The sequence below is a fragment of the Hesperophylax consimilis genome, unplaced genomic scaffold (assembly GCF_061612785.1).
Source record: "Hesperophylax consimilis isolate HC1 unplaced genomic scaffold, BYU_Hcon_1.0 scaffold_190, whole genome shotgun sequence".
Lineage (NCBI taxonomy): Eukaryota > Metazoa > Arthropoda > Insecta > Trichoptera > Limnephilidae > Hesperophylax > Hesperophylax consimilis.
Genome location: NW_028301403.1, coordinates 2,501 through 12,500, shown reverse-complemented (window position 1 = coordinate 12,500; position 10,000 = coordinate 2,501). Strand labels below are relative to the sequence as shown.

Sequence of the window (10,000 nt, the reverse complement as noted above, 5' to 3'; positions counted from 1 at the left end):
GTATAACTTTACACCATCATCAACATCGGATTTCTCCTAGGGCTTAGGATCGACTAACTCGCGTGCAACGGCTGTTAACGCGAAACCCTTCTCCACATCAGCCCTCAAGGACCTCGCTTGAGTATTTGCTACTACCACCAAGATCTGCGCCGACGGAGGCTCCAGGCGGGCTCACGCCCAGACCCTTCTGCGCACACCGCCGCGGCCATCCTACTCGTTGCGGCTTCAAAACGATCGCACGGCCGGAGCCGCACGAACGCCCCGCTTGCCTGCAACGGTCGAGTATAGGCTGAACGCTACAGCGCCATCCATTTTCAGGGCTGGTTGCTTCGGCAGGTGAGTTGTTACACACTCCTTAGCGGATTCCGACTTCCATGGCCACCGTCCTGCTGTCCTGAGCGACCAACGCCTTTTATGGTATCCGATGAGCGTTCATTGGGCGCCTTAACTCGACGTTTGGTTCATCCCACAGCGCCAGTTCTGCTTACCAAAATTGGCCCACTTGGCACTCCCATCCGAGCTCCTACTTCATCTTCGAGCAAGAAGGAGATCTCACCCATTTAAAGTTTGAGAATAGGTTGAGGCCATTTCGGCCCCAATGCCTCTAATCATTCGCTTTACCGGATGAGACTGTGCGAATGGCGGTCCGAAAACCGTCATGTTTCTCGAGCGCCAGCTATCCTGAGGGAAACTTCGGATGGAACCAGCTATTAGATAGTTCGATTAGTCTTTCGCCCCTATACCCAGTTCGGACGATCGATTTGCACGTCAGAATCGCTTCGGTCCTCCATCAGGGTTTCCCCTGACTTCGACCTGACCAGGCATAGTTCACCATCTTTCGGGTCCCAGCGTGTACGCTCTCAGTGCGTCTCGATAATCGCACGGGGGCTTTCTCGAAACGCCTCGGGAATGCGGCGGGGCGTCTGACGACGCCCGCGCATCTTCCCTGCGACCGGCTCGAGGCCGGCCTTTCACTTTCATTTCGCCTCTGGGTTTATCAGTGTTCCCAATGACTCGCGCACATGCTAGACTCCTTGGTCCGTGTTTCAAGACGGGTCCTGTGAGTGCCCAAAACAAAACCACCGCCGACCGGGACGCGTCCCGTCCGAGAGCGCGCCGCTAACGACGGACACCCGACGCGCGACACCCGCGACGCACTAGACGCCGGGGGCCACGCGAAGGACGCCGCTGCAGCGCGACGGACGCCCGCGAGGGGCGGACGCGATCCTCGTTCTCTACCGTCGCTGCGTAATGTACGCCGCGGCCGTGGACACCGCGGCTCCGCCTCGCAGAGCGAGACGGGTCAACCGCACGGCGCATTCGACCGCGGCGCGACGGGTCGCGGTGTTATACTAAGGGAGAAGTGCACGCGCTCCGGGAGCCTGACGGCGCACCCGCGCACCCACCGCCCCGACCCGAAAGCCGAAGGCGAAGGTTTGCGCGAGGCGCGAGCCCCGACGGAAGACACGATGAATCTCCCCGTTCGCTCGTTTGAGTTCCACAGGTTTACCCCTGAACGGTTTCACGTACTCTTTAACTCTCTCTTCAAAGTTCTTTTCAACTTTCCCTCACGGTACTTGTTCGCTATCGGTCTCGTGGTAGTATTTAGCCTTAGATGGAGTTTACCACCCACTTAGGGCTGCACTCTCAAGCAACCCGACTCTAGGGAGAGAGACCGTCGCGGCCGGCTACCGTCACCACGGGCCTGGCACCCTCTGCGGGTAAGCGGGCCCCGTTCAAGATGAACTTGGACAGGCAGCCGTGACTAATGACCGCGCGTGTATGTATAACTCTCCTCCCGAACGCTACATTTCCCGGCGGCCCGCCGGGGCCGCAGGATTCAGCGCTGGGCTCTTCCCGTTTCGCTCGCCGCTACTCGGGGAATCCTCGTTAGTTTCTTTTCCTCCGCTTACTGATATGCTTAAGTTCGGCGGGTGATCTCTCCTGATTTGAGGTCGACAACAAAAATTTTATAAATTCGAGAAGTACGCAAAGCAACAGTGTGCGCGTATTCTCGCCCGTGCAGACTCTGTCAAGCGGGCGCGAAACCGACGAGCGTCCGCGGAGGTGCGCGCGGCCGAGAGCGCGAAGATCGCCCCGGACAGCCGACCGCTCGCGCGGTAGACTGCCCAGTTTTCAGCGTCGTCGCTAGCTCAAGGCTCGCACGCGTTCCTCCGCGTTTGGTATAACGCAAGCGGAAATCGCGCGCATCGAGAGAGCACTTCGTCAAATTTAACCGGACGCCGAGGTCCCGGCGCGCGTCTCCGAGGAGACGACGCGCGCGGGCCCCGGCGACGCCGGCAACGCTCGCTCTGCGCGCCCACACGTCCGAGGACGGGGGCGAGAGAACAGTCTGGTCGCATTGTGTGCGCGACCCTCAAACAGGAGTGGTCCGTCGACAAACTACGTCTTGCTCGGACCGCAATGTGCGTTCGAAATGTCGATGCTCATGTGTCCTGCAGTTCACACTCTGACGCGCATTTAGCTGCGTTCTTCATCGACCCACGAGCCGAGTGATCCGCCGTTCAGGGTAATAATGATAAAACAAACATAAATAGATACGTTTTAGTTTTCGGTTTTTACAATTTGGTTTGCGTTTTCGAAATGTTTATAATTCCATTCGACAAAAAGATTAATTTTGTACCGCCGCCTTCACGGCGACGGGTAAAATTTCACCGGACGAGCGGATAGAGGACGGAGCCCTCCTCCGCTCGACGCCGGCGGTTCTCGGTTCGCATCGGCGCCCTAGGGCGATCTCCGACGCAGTAATTTAGCATTCGTTCGATTATGGTTTATATGTATAATATATGTTTTGTTTCATAATAATATTTCATATCATGGAAAGCACAAACATTAAACACAGGAAATGATCCTTCCGCAGGTTCACCTACGGAAACCTTGTTACGACTTTTACTTCCTCTAAATGATCAAATTCGGTCAAACTTTCCGACGCGTCGGATGCCCGTGAGAGCTTCCGCGCACCAGTCCGAAGACCTCACCAAATCATCCATCGGTAGTAGCGACGGGCGGTGTGTACAAAGGGCAGGGACGCAATCAACGCGAGCTGGTGACTCGCTTTTACTAGGAATTCCTCGTTCATGGGGGAGAATTGCAAACCCCAATCCCTATCACGAAGGGGTTTCATCGGGTTACCCGGGCCGTTAGGCCAAGGAGGACACGCTGATCCCTTCAGTGTAGCGCGCGTGCGGCCCAGGACATCTAAGGGCATCACAGACCTGCTATTGCTCAATCTCGTGCGGCTATATATACCGCCGGTCCCTCTAAGAAGATTTTCATTGTACGCCGGTAGTGAAGACCGCGAAACGCACGACCCCGACGCGCGAACGCCGAAGCCGCGCGCACACGGACCCTCGTGATACCGGTTGCACGTCTATTTAATAGGCTAGAGTTACGTTCGTTACCGGAATTAACCTGACAAATCGCTCCACCAACTAAGAGCGGCCATGCACCACCACCCACCGAATCGAGAAAGAGCTGTTAATCCGTCAATCCTTCCAGTGTCCGGGCCTGGTGAGTTTTCCCGTGTTGAGTCGAATTAAGCCGCAGGCTCCACTCCTGGTGGTGCCCTTCCGTCAATTCCTTTAAGTTTCAGCTTTGCAACCATACTCCCCCCGGAGCCCGAAAGCTTTGGTTTCCCGGGAGCTGCCCACCGGGTTAAAATTATGAAACTTCGGCGGATCGCTGGCTGGCATCATTTATGGTTAGAACTACAGCGGTATCTAATCGCCTTCGAACCTCTAACTTTCGTTCTTGATTAATGAAAACACCTTTGGCAAATGCTTTCGCTTTAGTCCGTCTTGCGACGATCCAAGAATTTCACCTCTAACGTCTCAATACGAATGCCCCCAGTCGTCCCTATTAATCATTACCTCTGGTATCAGAAAGCCAACAAAACAGAACCGAGGTCCTATTCTATTATTCCATGCGTACAATATTCAGGCAAGGTGTTAGCCCGCTTTGAGCACTCTAATTTGTTCAAAGTAAACAGCCGCGACGGCCCGCCTCGGTGCGCGGCCGACCGTGAGGCCGACCGACACACGCCGGCGGTGGACGCACCGGCGAGAAGCCCCGCAGACGTGCCTGTCGTACCGCATTCGGTAGACCGACACCGCAGGACACAATTTCAACTACGAGCTTTTTAACCGCAACAACTTTAGTATATGCTATTGGAGCTGGAATTACCGCGGCTGCTGGCACCAGACTTGCCCTCCAATGGATCCTCATTAAAGGATTTAAAGTGTAATCATTCCGATCACGAGGCCTCGGACGAGTCCCGTATCGTTATTTTTCGTCACTACCTCCCCGTGCCGGGAGTGGGTAATTTGCGCGCCTGCTGCCTTCCGTGGATGTGGTAGCCGTTTCTCAGGCTCCCTCTCCGGAATCGAACCCTGATTCCCCGTTACCCGTGACAACCATGGTAGTCGCATAAACTACCATCGACAGTTGATAAGGCAGACATTTGAAAGATGCGTCGCCGGTGCTAGACCGTGCGATCAGCTCAAAGTTATCTAGAGTCATCTCGAATGGCGACGGACGGGGCGCGAACCCCGCCGCCGATTGGTTTTTGATCTAATAAAAGCATTCCTCCCGTTACCGGTCAGAACCTCGTTTGCATGTATTAGCTCTAGAATTGCCACAGTTATCCAAGTAACCGTGTACGATCTAAGGAACCAAAACTGATATATTGAGCCATTCGCGGTTTCACCTTAATTCGGCTTTTACTGAGACTTGCATGGCTTAGTCTTTGAGACAAGCATATGATTACTGGCAGGATCAACCAGGGAGCTGCACCACCGTCGGAGGGTTTTTAATCCTCCGAACGACAGAGGCCCGCCCTCGCGTAGAGGGCGCGGACAACACGGCGTTAAAGAACACGCGACGGAGTCACCCGCACGAGTCACGCTCATTATGCGTACCGCTATATTCTCCCGCTCGGCGACCGTCGCTAGACGAAAGCTCCGCGGGAAAATTTTTGCTTCAAACGAAGAAAGCGCGCGTAGGACGGCTCCCGCCCGAGAGAGAGAGACCGCACCCGCGACGACGCTATCGTCCGATTTATAATTCCCATTCGTAAAACGTGTACACCGAAAGCGCACGCCTTTGGCGAGGCAACAGTGAGACGGGGATAAAATCCTCCGCCTTTGCTTTTGAAAATTCTGCTCGCGCGGAACTCCAGAGTCAAAACATGAGCGCGAACGCCGCGCAGAAGCGGGCGTCACGTAGTTTCTCGCAAATAACACCGCCGACACGACCGATAGGCCGCCGCAGTTTGCGAACGCCGTGCATCGAGAGCCCGCCACACTCGGCGGGCACAAAGCTGTGCCGGGTCGCGTTCTCGCTCGGGACGGCGCCGAGCGCGGTGCGCCCGCTCCGACCCCTCGAAGGCGCGCAGGCGGCCGGGCCGTCGGGCCTCGGGCGGCTCGCGAAACCGGGCACAAGGCGCTCGGTCTCGGTAAATAAATTTACTTTCGTATTCGCATTTTGGAAATTTTAAATTATTTCATTTAATCGGTGATACCGACCGACCGTTCCCGGTGAGTTTAAAAAAACTTAATACAGAGGTACGTAGTTATTTCAAATTTACACAATAAGAACATATTTCAAATAAAAATAAAAACTTAACATATATATAATAATAATAATAATAAATAACTAACATAACTAACTAAATATATAACTAACAGATCGAGCGATTAGTCATAATAGAACCGATATAGTTTTTACATGACAAATTTTTTAAAAATAACTTATATCATCGATGTCGCTATTCCGAATTCCTGTAATATTCAAAAATCTGTTAGTGAAAAAATAAGAAAATACACAGATTTAGGAAATGAGAAAAAAAGAATTTGGCATTCTCAGGCTATAAAAATATTACCATTCGTTATTTCGGCTACCGGCATTATACCTAGCTCTCTTATTAAAAATTTAGGCGTATTAGATCTATCAAAAAATTTATATATAAAGATGCAAAAGTCGGTCATTTTGAATACATGTAGGATAACAAAAGATTTTTTTAAATGTTTATGTTGAGGGATCTGTAGGATTTATTTATAGGCCCCGTTAGGAGTTCTACCGAGCCGAACCCTCCGATATGAAAATATCTGGAGTCGGTGAATTATTTTCCCATTTGATCTCTGTTGAGTTGACGCGTTGTTCTTGTATTGTTTTGTATTTATTTTACTTTTTTAAATTTAAATTCCATTGACAAAGATCAATTTTTTGCTAATAATTATTGGCAAAAAAATTTTATTGGCATACAATTTTATTGGCATAAAATTATATTGGCAGAAAATTTTATTGGCATCAAATTTTATTGGCAGAAAATTTTATTGGCATAAAATTTTATTGGCATAAAATTATATTGGCATAAATTTTATTGGCAAAAATTTTTGTCAACTTTTTGTCAATTTATCTATTTGCAAAAATTGTAATCGCACCTAACCTGACCTGACCTAACCTAACCTAACCTAACCTAACCTAACCTAACCTAACCTTACCTAACCTAACCTAACCTAACCTAACCTAACCTAACCTAACCTAACCAAACCTAACCTAACCTAACCTAACCAAACCTAACTTAACCTAACCTAACCTAACCTAACCTAACCTAACCTAACCTAACCTAACCTAACCTAACCTAACCTAACCTAACCTAACCTAACCTAACCTAACCTAACCTAACCTGATACATAAAGAAAATTCACCCGGCACCCACAAGACTAGGCAACATTTTAGAATTGTTATATTATATCATTTATTCTGTTGAGTTAAAAAAAAAAAACTTAATAGACGACATTGAAATTAAATCAAATAAATTCATATTTACACGTACATTTTTTAAAAATATATTCAATTAAAAATTAACATTTTTACCTCTACAAGAGTCCAAAAACACTCGTCTGTGAAGTGTAAAAAAATAATAATAAAATTTTACTTTTAAAACATATGTAAATAGGAGAAAAAAAAAATCATAACAAAACATATAAAGTGAAGAGATTTTTGTATATTTATACACAAGTACATACATACATACATACATACATACATACATACATACATACATACATACATACATACATACATACATACATACATGCATAGTAAGAAAACGATTTTAAAAGGGATTCGAATAAAACAAATTCACCGACTATTACAGACCGCGATGCGCCCGCTCCGACTCCTCGACTGCGCTCAGACGGACGCCCGGGCGGTCGGGCCTCTCGCGGAACCGGCCGCAGTAGCGCGAGCCGCGTCGCCTCATCTCCGGCCGTCTGCCCGACTGCTCACGCTCGGTCTCGAAAAAATAAATTTACCCTCGTCGCTCACGTCTTCTCACTATCGAAATGTTAAATTATACATACATACATACATACATACATACATACATACATACATACATACATACATACGTACATACGTACATACATACATACATACATACATACATGATAAGAAAACTAAAAAATAAACATTTTCACACTGAGGGCCATTAAGTGCGGCCCGTTTACTCCCGCCGTTTACCCGCGGCTACCACCCGAAATGAGATCCTCTCAGCTCCGCTCCGGTCCCAATGCTCCCGTAACATTTAAAATTTTTTATTCTACGCTACAAGAATGACGTTCCGAATTCGATTCCGAAATAAAAATCTATAAAAATAAATAAATTACAATTTCACATTGAGGGCCATTAAGTGCGGCCCGTTTACTCCCGCCGTTTACCCGCGGCTATCATCCGAAATGAGATCTTGGCAGCTCCGGTCCCAATGCTCCCGAAACCTTTAAATTTAATATTCTACACTAAGAATGGCGTTCCGAATTAGATTCTGAAATAAAATACGTCAAAAAAAAAGTTTTTTTTTTTTTTCTTTTAAATCACACCGTGCCCGGGGCAAATGGCGTCATCGGGTGCGTCGCAGTTACTCCCGCCGTCCACCCGCGGCCGCTACTCGATATCAGATCCCACTCATCGCCGGCCCCGCTGCACCGAACCGCGGCTAAATTTATTATTCTACACTAAGAATGACGTTATGAGTTCGATTCTGAAATTTAAATAAAATAAATATTTTATTTTTAAATAAGAAAATTTTGAAAACACGTCGAGGGCCGTTAAGTGCGTCCCAGTTACTCCCGCGCTTTACCCGCGCCCGCCGCTCTGAATTGCATTCCCTCACCTCCTGACGAAAATGATTTTTTTAATTTATTAATTATCGAAGACAATATTAGCGATTTCTAAACGAAAATCTGAAACAGAAAAATCAGAAAAGGATACGGTCACATCTAGGACTGATTTTTTTTTTTATTATTTTGGTGATTTTTCTCTTTCAGATTTTCTTTTAGAATTCGCTAATATTATCTTCGATAATTAAATATTACAATATTAGGTTTTACTCAGTAAAGTTATTCCAAAAAATAAATAATTACTATTATTATATATAATTTTTATTCACACATAAATATGACACTTAGGTACACAGCATAAGAAGAATAATAACAAAAAACCTAATTTTCCCCGAAACCGCTACGCCATCTATCGTCTACAATGTTTTGAACTCATCAAAAGACGAAAAAAAGAAGAAAGGTTTGTGAATTTATTTCTTTTTTCGATATCATACTACAAGTCGTAAGTTGGGTTTCTATATTATATTGATCGGCGACCGGATAAATTATCAAAATGATAATTCATCACATATTTAAAAAGTTATGTAAAGTCATGGAAAGTGATGAAACAAAAACTTTTTTTTTACTGGGTTAAGTAGGTTAGGTTAGGTCAGGTTAGGTTAGGTTGGGTTAGGTTAGGTTAGGTTAGGTTAGGTAAGGTTAGGTTAGGTTAGGTTTAAACAAATCATCGTTTTTAATGATTCTATATCACTTTTTAAAAGTGTGTTGAACAGTCACCGTGTTGAGTTAGCATGGAACCATATTGATCATAAATTTTATATATAATCATAATACATAGGGCGACTGAAGAAAGCCACACTAAGTTTATCGAAAACCGCCACGAGTGTCGATGAAATAAATAAATTAATTAAAATTAAAAGATAATTGATAAATGCAATCAGGTTGCATGATAAATCACCACAATGACAACAGAACACACATTGAAAAAGTGATATGAAGTCATTAAAAGTGATGAAACAAAAATTGGGTTAAATACTTATACTCGTAACCTATTCAACCTAGTTTTTGTTTCATCACTTTTCATGACCTCACATCGCCGTTTAAAGGTTTGTTGAATTTTAATTTTGACGATTTATCCGGTCACTAACCCCTAACCTAACCAGAATACGGGACACGTCTCCATCGTCTTTTTTTTTTCGAAAATTCGGTTAAAAAAAAAAAATAACATTCTGGAGGAGAACCACCACTTTCTTGCCCTGTTTTAGGTACTGACAGTACCCCTTCAGAGCAACAACTCGGAAACTGCTTTTAAATTTAACTGAAACAACAACTGAAACTGTAATGAAACATTCTTTATGAGCATTCTGGTAATCATGTACCGCTTCTGTTGCAGTTATCATCTGGGCTCGCTCCACATGAATTAACATACACTTTACGCATTGAAAGAGTCCATAAATTTTTTTTAAGGTTTTTTTATTCTCGCGGCTCTATGGACGTTACCCTTGGCTTTACCCATCGATTTATATATATTAGGCATGACCAATTACCACTCCCTAGAGACAAGTAGAGGTATTGCTTTGCTTAAATATTTTTTTCAACTAATAAACGATCACTTATCTAATAATGATATACTGGCCCAATTATTTTTTTTTTGTACCAGAGTCTCACTCTCGAGGACGTCATAACAATGACGTATTCTATATAGTAGAGCGAGCCGCACTAATTTATTTATAAACTCACGAGAGCTACGTGCTTTTTGAATGCGGTAGATAAAAAAATAGATTTATTTTTTGTGTCCTATAGCGCATTTGCGAGATTTTTGGAATTGCATATACACTGCATAAATGGTACAATTATGG

The 10,000-nt window shown here is 45.9% G+C and overlaps 3 non-coding genes across 3 annotated transcripts in view; all 3 read right to left on the bottom strand.

The window, feature by feature from the left end:
- Nucleotides 1–1,958, bottom strand: part of LOC149408549 (large subunit ribosomal RNA) — a 4,064-nt gene extending 2,106 nt beyond the window's left edge. Inside the window, exon 1 of the ribosomal RNA XR_016305513.1 lies at nt 1–1,958. This exon is cut by the window's left edge and continues 2,106 nt beyond it. This is a non-coding gene — a ribosomal RNA (large subunit ribosomal RNA).
- Nucleotides 1,959–2,371: 413 nt separating this feature from the next.
- On the bottom strand, nt 2,372–2,533 carry LOC149408548 (5.8S ribosomal RNA). The gene has a single exon (XR_016305511.1). It is a non-coding gene; the product is annotated as a 5.8S ribosomal RNA (ribosomal RNA).
- A 331-nt stretch (nt 2,534–2,864) lies between these two features.
- Nucleotides 2,865–4,805, bottom strand: LOC149408547 (small subunit ribosomal RNA). The gene has a single exon (XR_016305519.1). It is a non-coding gene; the product is annotated as a small subunit ribosomal RNA (ribosomal RNA).
- Nucleotides 4,806–10,000: the final 5,195 nt, after the last annotated feature.